Genomic DNA, 9,124 nt, shown 5'->3' on the forward strand with positions numbered 1-9,124 from the left:
GAAATTTTTGATATCAATTTTTTAAAATTTTGACGATTTCGTCAAAAAACAGAGTTTTTCTAAAAAAAATTAAAACTGCAGAACTCTATATGAGATATGACTCTTAACTATATATGAGATAGATATCAGTTATAGTTTCTGCAGTTTTGAAATTCTTACAAAAAACTGTATGTTTTTAACAAAATCCTCAAAATTTCAAATTTGACAAAATCAAAAATTTTATTTTTTAATTTTTTTCTCAAAATATTCATTTTGCTGAAATTTTTTAATTAATAATTTTTTATGACCGTCAAAACGCGCAATATGTTTTTTAAAATCATTATAATCATATGCTCAGTTCTCTTTTTTTTAACTTTGCTCCATACCTCCAAAACGGATGGACCTGCCTTTGCCAAAAACTAATCAGCACGTCTCCATCAATAGAAATCGAATGTTTACTGAATCGTTTACATCGGTTGATCCGTGCTCACGAAATTGTCAACAAAATTTGTTTTCGCACACACATACATATACACCCACACATACATCAATTTTTTCTAAAGTATGCCAAAATGTTCAGAAACACTTGGAATGTAAAGAAATTGCAAAAAATGCATTTTCGTTTATTTTTTCCTACGGGAAGTTAAAAGTCAAATTTGTGTAAAAACTACATAATTATTATTAGGACTCTTAGACATTTTGGCTCAAGACAAGTTGCCCAAACTTCCCAGCACTAATAAAATATAAATAATAATTTTTAACGTTTTATTTCAAAAACTCAATCATTAACTTTTACTAAAATAAAGTAAATGCTCCATGTATATGTCCTAAAATCGCAAAAGATTATTCCAAATTAAAATGATTTTTTTTTCTAAAATTCAACTACTTCTTTATGCTCATATTATTTTATTAAATGTATCGTTTAACTTTAAATCATGATCTATATCTTAGTATTCAGTTTAATAGAAAACTGTAAAAAAAAATTCTTTGAAGTGAATTTTGAAGAAACAACCAGGGATTTTCTAGCTAAAACAAACTTTTTCAAAAAGTTATGAAAAAATGTGATTTATTTATTGCCAAAGAAGTCATAAAGTCTAAAAAGTCTAACAAAAAATATGATAAATTAAATTCGAAAAATACTATAAAGATTTCAATGAATTGTATATATATTGTATATTTCAAATTATTCAAATTATTGTCTTGTGCCAAAAATCTTTTTTTTTCTTTTATAAGTAGAAAAAAGTTATGATAAAATCCAGATATATAATTTTAAAATTAAAAAAATAATAATAATAAATATAAAAAAAATAAAATAAAAATAAAATTATAAAACATGACTTAAAAAATTTAATAAAGTTTGTATTGGTGTGGATTGTTTAAAAATTAGACTCGTTGCATATATATGTAGATGAATATAACACGATGAAAAAATTATTAAAATTATATCAAAAAATAATTTATATAGTAAAAAAATAAAATAAAAATTTCAATAGTAAAAAAAATGTAATAAAGTTTAATCCGAGTTGTGCTAAACTTGTACATCAGAACGTTCTAAAATTGTAATTTTTAGTATCAAAATAATTTTTAAAAATGACACGGTACTGCTGGAGTATTTCATAACTATACATTTAAATTTTTATAATGACATTAAATAATTATTGCATGTAAAATCCGGTACCACACCTGTTTAAATAACAGCAAATGTGTTTGTAACGCATGGGTGTGTCAGCAGCTCTAGAATCGTAATATATCGTTGTGTAAGAAAGGTCGCAGTTTATGTAATACGAGATATAATGATCGCAATAATGCATTATAAAGTTTTCACAAAAAATAATAGTGATTGAAAAAATCATTTTTATTAGAATGTTGTCTTATTATGAGTACTTGTATATGGAAAATATGAGTACTACCTAAAATATTAAAAGATTGGAGCAACGTAACTAATATATTTTGCTGATTTACATATAAGCAACGTTTCTGATCATGTTTTTTATCTAATTCATTCATTCATAGAAAAACAGCATTGAAATTTATACAAATCAAGATTATCTGATTAGCATATTTAATCTCTTGCAAAAGTACCAGATCGCTCCACCGTAATCATTATGTCATTAATACGATTAAACTGTAACTCAGTCAAATTAAGTTAATGGTATTTTTATATTTTGATTACATATATTTGATATAATGCAGAATATTCATCGTTTGTACTGTTATATTTAACTTGAATATATAATAAAAATCAACTCTATTATGTGTATTAGCAAACAATTTCTGTAAGTTTGTTACTATAATTTATGTGAATTGCAACAAATTCACGAAGGCAGCAACCAACAGTAATCTTTCTCCCAATGACGCAAATTTCATTTCGCATGCAATTTGAAATCCAAGGCGGGCAGCAATCGAGCGTCATGTGAATTATTGCCAGCCCACTGCAACTATTGCATTATTCATCGGAATGGATAATCATGAGCAGGCAGGCAGCTCTCTCGACTTATACTCTCTTAACAATTCGTGACTTTGCATACCCATCCTCTATTGTTCCCATTCGATAAATTGTGTAACTAGGAGGAGCTCTAGCGGCGATGATCATCGAAAACGATAGCCGTGTTTAGTAAGAGAGACAATAAAATTTGCCGCAAGTTATTATCACTCGCCTGACCTGCGTATTACGAACGCGTACATACATCTTGTACATGGAATAATAATCTTATATCTATACATAATGTATTGCTATTGTATAAAGGTATGTGTGTGTGTATTATCTGCTGAATGATTAATGACATAATAAATACCGCCTTAATTACATGCGCGATGAAAAATAATAATCGATTCTAGTACGTTAATAGTAAAGTAATAAATTTAACAAGTATTTATTTTACTATTTATAAAAATTGAAAACATAGAAATATTCGTTGTTTCAATTTTTCAGTTCGACTTTTATGCATGTGCATTTAATTTTTTTTTTTTTTTTTTGAAAAGTTATTCTAGTCTAGAGGCATGAATTATATGTGATTTTTAATTTCCACAAGTGATAAACTTAGACCTATAAAAATTTACCATAATATTATTACTATTAGCCATCATTATAGCTCTCCAAATAATTCGATAAAAAAGAGAAAAATATTAAACTAACTCTGAACCAAGTAGAGACTGTCTGAAGAATTTTTCTTGCAACTTTAATAATATTCTCGATTTTTTTTTAATAGTAAAATCGAGAATAGTTTATACTGGCTCTAAAGAAGACAAAGTCTGTGAAGAAATTTCAAAAAAATCAATTCAGTAGAAGTTGAGAAATTGTGGATATCGTAGTCAATAATATTATTACTTTCAGCCCTTTAAATAATAGTGAAAATATTAAATTAACTTTTCACAAAATAGAGACTGAAAAAAATTTTTTACAACTTTTTTGATATTCTCGATTTTTCAAAAAAAAAAAATTTAGCAAAAATCGAGGATAATTTATAAAGACAAAGGCTGTGAAAAATACTCTGTAAAATGAAAATCAGTTTACTAAAAGTTGAGAAATCGTGGATATCTTGGTTGATCAAAAATAATTTTAATTTTTAACACGTACAAAATTTTGAATTGTTGCAGGCATGAAAAATCGATTTATTTATAATTCTAGACTTGAACCCCCTTAAAAATCCCTTACTTTATATTAAATAATGTATAGTTTCTTTAGTACAATTTTATTACGCCAGGAAAAAAATTAACATTCTTATAAATTAATATATGAAAGATTCTAGATATTTAGTCAATTTTAAATCATCCTCAATATATTCTATAGGGTCAATTTATAATATGAATTTTATAGGCACATTTTTGACAAAGATAACACTATATATAACTTTGATATGGTATTTTGTCAGAAATATTCATCAGCAGAGTTGAAATAACTATTTAATTTACTTCTTGTAAAATTGCTTTGGTAACATAATATTCTTTTTTATTTACTATCTTTTATTGTTTACATTTTTGACAGAGTGAAGGTTCAGTTGGTCCTTATAAAAAATAGTTGAATCTAATTTAAAATTAACAATATATTTCATGAAATAATTAAATACCGTATACATAAAATTGTATTGAGTTCTTGTAAACTAAACAACAGTGCTCACGATCAAAAAAACTAACATCGAAAAAAAAAACTTTTGTTATGGATTTTCAAACTTTTTATTTATCTTCCGATAACAACTTAAGAATTCTGGTGATGACTGGTTATACATCTACTTTCAAATATTGTTGGTAAAAAATTCTTAACTTTACTTGTTTTTGATATATTGGTATAGGTTATAGACCTTTTTACCCTATATTTCATATGAAAAATTGAGTTACCCAGTATTTACAAATCCGTTTGAAAAAACCTATATAACGTAAATTATAAAAGCTGATATAAACGATAACATCTTATTACTATAAATCATCCAAGCAACTTTAATAACTTTATCATTCCGTATGCTGCGTATTCGACCTTAATATTTCTTCAAGAGACATTTCAAAGTTTATCGTGTCTTGTCATGCTCTAACCTCTACTCATAGAGAGTCAGTCTAGTCTAGAGGCTCATGTCCATTTACATTGGATTAAAGTTTTATACAGACATCTAACTCGTGAACGTGTCTGTAATTTACAATGAGATTGATATATAAAAGCATTGTCAAGAAAATGGAACGATCCAAGATTAAATATGACAATGGATAATTGTATGATGGAGCATTATGTATTCTCCTTGCACAATGTCGGCGAACAATATAACATTGTCGAGCTATTAAACAATAGCGAAATGTAGGTGTGAAGTTCCTTCGAAAATAATAATGTCAAATGGTGCTATGGAAAAAGGGCAAAATAATTGATCTAAATTGTTCGTATTGTTTTATGTTCACACATACTATAACACATAATATAAATATCAATAATATATTATCTTATTTTCCTCTACTTTTGCAATGAACTTCATTTATCGCTTAATTTATATTATCGCCATAACTATTGTTTATTTACGTAAGACGAAAGTCGTAAAGCAATGTAATTAAGTTTCAAGTCAACGCCATACAATTTTATTACAGATCGACATCTTTATGAATACTAGAAAAATGTATTTTATGATTATAGCCCCAGACACTTGTTAATATTGTCGATATAGATAATAAATGTGAAACTTTTAATGCAGGGGAGACTGGGTACTTTTTTCTTGATCGGCAATAATTTTGTTAATTCACCAGTTAGGCGGGAGAAAAATATTTTTCTGCTTTTTCTACTTCCTTAAATTTACTTGTATAATTTCTCATTGAATTTAATCTCTTTTACTAAAATAAATGTATTAAAAAATAATTCATTGTATAAAGCGTAGAAAAAAATCATATTGAATAATTGTTATTTTTGCTTGTAAAGAAGTAATTAATATAAAAATTACATTGATTGGTGGTTATTTAATATTATATTCAAATAGTTTGATGCAAGTAGTTTTATATAATTATGTATATAATAAATTATGTATTTAATAAATCAATTATGTATAAATAAATAGTTCATATTTATTGTTTCTTTTATTTCGACAATTGGCTTCAAATTAACACTCAAGAATATGTCTCAACGTCGAACAAAAAAATCTAAAAATTATATAAATATATATAACTATGCAATTCAGAATCTTTCCATAATCACCATTTTTATTAAAGCAATTTAATTCAATTAATCAAAATGACAAATAATATCACATCTAGCCATCATTTCAAAATCATGTAAACAATACACTCACAACTCGCGTGTTTCAGTAATTTTCAAAATTTCACGATTTGGATTTGACGGTTATACACGACCGATAAAATTAATTTTTCTAAATTCTAAATTTACAATAACTTTATTTTGAGGTTTTATTTTTGCGTCCGGTCGTTCTAAATTTAAAGTGTAAAATATGCGGGAAATCGTTCATATACACTGGCCAATGCGGTAATCAAATTGGAGCAAAATTTTGGGAGGTGATATCTGATGAACATGGAATTAATCCGGCGGGATGTTATCACGGTGATAGCGATTTGCAATTGGAAAGAATTAATGTTTATTATAATGAAGCGGTATGTTAAAAATAACATCATTGCAACATTAATTATAATTAACTACTTAATTACCCAGGCTATGGGTAAATTTGTGCCAAGAGCAGTGCTGGTAGATCTGGAACCCAGCACTATGGATTCCGTGAGATCTGGGCCATTCGGCCGTATTTTCCGTCCCGATAACTTTGTATTCGGTCAGTCTGGTGCCGGCAACAATTGGGCTAAAGGTCACTACACGGAAGGTGCTGAACTTGTGGATCCTGTTTTGGATGTCGTTCGAAAAGAAGCGGAAGGATGTGATTGCGTACAAGTGAGATCATAAATAAGAATTATAATTACTATGATCAAGATAAGATACTTAAATTATATTATATGCCATAGGGTAGAGTCACAGGTGCGTCGGTAAAAAGGTTGTTCTATGTTCAGCTTTTGCCTTCTAGTTTTATAAATCATTTACAAAAAAAAAACTTTACAGTTTTGAGATTGTTTTTCCGCGTATGTTCAAGCCCCGCTCTTCCCAGAAAAGAAACCATTGGCAAAAAATAGAAAATGCAACCATTGACTTGCCTTTTGCCTTTCCAAAAAATTCATTAGTTCTTCATTTTCTTAACACGTTACATACAATGAAAATGTTTTTTAAATCATTTAAAAGGAACGCTTCGTTCTCTCAAAAAATTATTTTCGATTTTTGGCATTTTTTGCTCCGTATTTTCGGAACAGCTAAACCTGTCTTTGCCAAAAACTGATCAGCACGTCTCCTTATAATAGGAATCGTATGTTTTTTAACTTCCCATAGGGTAATTTATGGTAATCGTCCAATAATCGAAATTAATTTTTTTTACATTTCCCGACGTTTTGAAGGTATCTGAACATTTGGCATACCTCAAAAAAATGGATGTATGTGTATGTATGTATTGATACAATTTTTCGGTCACGTTTTCGGGCGCACAGATCAACCGATTTGAATGGTTCAAACAACATTCGATTCCTATTGATAGGGAGATGTGCTGATTAGTTTTTGGCAAAAGCAGGTCCAGCAGTTACGGAGATAAAGAGCAAAGAGTGCAGAAAATAGAAATCGAGTTTTTGAGAGAAAGGAGTATCCGATTTGAATAATCTAAAAACATTCAATTAGTAATTATTGGGAAAAGTGGTTATTAGTTTTTGGCAAAAGTAGGGCCAGCCATTTCAAAGATGCAGAGCTAAATTTTAAACAAATGGCAGTTTTTGAGAGAACTAAGCGTCCGATTTAAATGATTCAAAACACTTTCTGCTTGTTTTAACAAAACTGATTTCGGAAAAAAATTATGTTTCAAAAAAATTTTTTTTTTTCAATTTTTTTTCAGAATTTTTTTTTCTATGTCGAAAATGATTCAGATTTCATTTTTAGTTCTGACTAAAGTTCTAATATACTTTAAACAAATAATTTCAACTTTGCAATGCAGTTTATATAATTCTTATAAATATTAGGCAATGTTACAATGTTTATAATCATCCATTTGAAAACATTCAGTATTCCTCGAACATTTCGTTACGGCACGAGAAGTTCCAGCAATTTGCCTTAAGGGCACGATGCCATACACCCCACTAGTTAATTATTTGGTTGATCTGTGTTCTCGAAATCGTCGATGAAAAATTGTATCTACACATACATGCGCACACACACACAAACATCTTTTTTTTTTAAAGTATGCCAAAATGATCAGAAATATTTGAATCGTAAAGATATATAAAATTTCATTTTTAATTCTTGTGCTATTACTATAACTTACCCTACAGGAAATTAATAATGTAGTCCCAATTTTCTAAAATTTATGTGTGACTTTATTTTGAAACGAGTTCAAATGGTCTAACTACATATCAATTATTTCTTTCAAGGGCTTTCAACTGACCCATTCGCTTGGTGGCGGCACTGGCTCCGGTCTAGGTTCCCTGCTCATTTCTAAAATTCGCGAAGAATATCCAGACCGCATAATGGCCACATTCAGCGTCGTTCCAAGTCCCAAAGTATCCGACACAGTAGTAGAACCTTACAACGCCATGCTCTCGGTCCACCAGCTCGTTGAGAACACCGATGAAACTTACTGTATCGATAACGAGGCCCTGCACGACATCTGCTTTCGCACACTAAAACTCACAACTCCCACGTATGGCGATCTGAATCATTTGGTATCCGCGACCATGTCGGGCGTTACCACCTGTCTCCGTTTCTCCCGGTCAGTTGAACGCGGATTTGCGCAAATTGGCCGTGAACATGGTTCCATTTCCTCGGCTGCACTTTTTCATGCCCGGATTTGCACCGCTGACGTCGAGGGGCAGCCAACAGTATCGTGCTCTCACCGTGCCCGAGTTGACGCAGCAGCTATTCGACGCCAAAAACATGATGACGGCCTGCGACCCCAGACACGGGCGATATCTGACGGTCGCCGCCGTCTTCCGAGGCAGGATGTCCATGAAGGAGGTCGACGAACAAATGGTGAATATTCAGAACAAGAACAGCAGTTATTTCGTGGAATGGATTCCGCACAATGTGAAAACGGCCGTGTGCGACATTCCGCCGCGCGGACTTAAGATGTCGGCTACGTTTATAGGCAACACGACCGCTATTATGGAAATTTTCAAGAGGGTCGGAGATCAGTTTATAGCCATGTTCAGGCGAAAGGCCTTCTTGCATTGGTACACTGGCGAGGGCATGGACGAGATGGAGTTCACCGAAGCCGAAAGCAACATGACAGATCTTGTGTCTGAGTATCAACAGTATCAAGAAGCTTGCGCTGAGGACTGCGATGACATTTGTGACGAAGAATTTGGCGAGGAGTTTAGATGAACGATTAAATTTTCTGCCCGCATTTTGATAATTTATGCTCAGTTTTGTGAAAAAGTTTGTGAAAAATTAGAAACGTGTCACTGTCGATTTGTCTTACGTCTTGTACATTATGTCGAATAATAAATTTTTAATCCATATTTAATTAATATATTATTATATATGTATGCTATACCTGCAACTTATGAAAAAGTAAAGGTTTTAGACTTATATTTTAATTGCCATTTACTTTTTATATTTTCTATATTAGCTCAATTGAAAAACTTGGTA

At 30.3% G+C, this 9,124-nt stretch overlaps 1 pseudogene; it reads left to right on the plus strand.

The window, feature by feature from the left end:
- Positions 1-5,891: 5,891 nt before the first annotated feature.
- On the plus strand, positions 5,892-8,857 carry LOC113373392 (annotated as a pseudogene).
- Positions 8,858-9,124: the final 267 nt, after the last annotated feature.

The sequence above is a fragment of the Ctenocephalides felis genome, unplaced genomic scaffold (assembly GCF_003426905.1).
Source record: "Ctenocephalides felis isolate EL2017-DRISC unplaced genomic scaffold, ASM342690v1 CF-g0.4_SCAFFOLD_01604, whole genome shotgun sequence".
Classification (NCBI taxonomy): domain Eukaryota; kingdom Metazoa; phylum Arthropoda; class Insecta; order Siphonaptera; family Pulicidae; genus Ctenocephalides; species Ctenocephalides felis.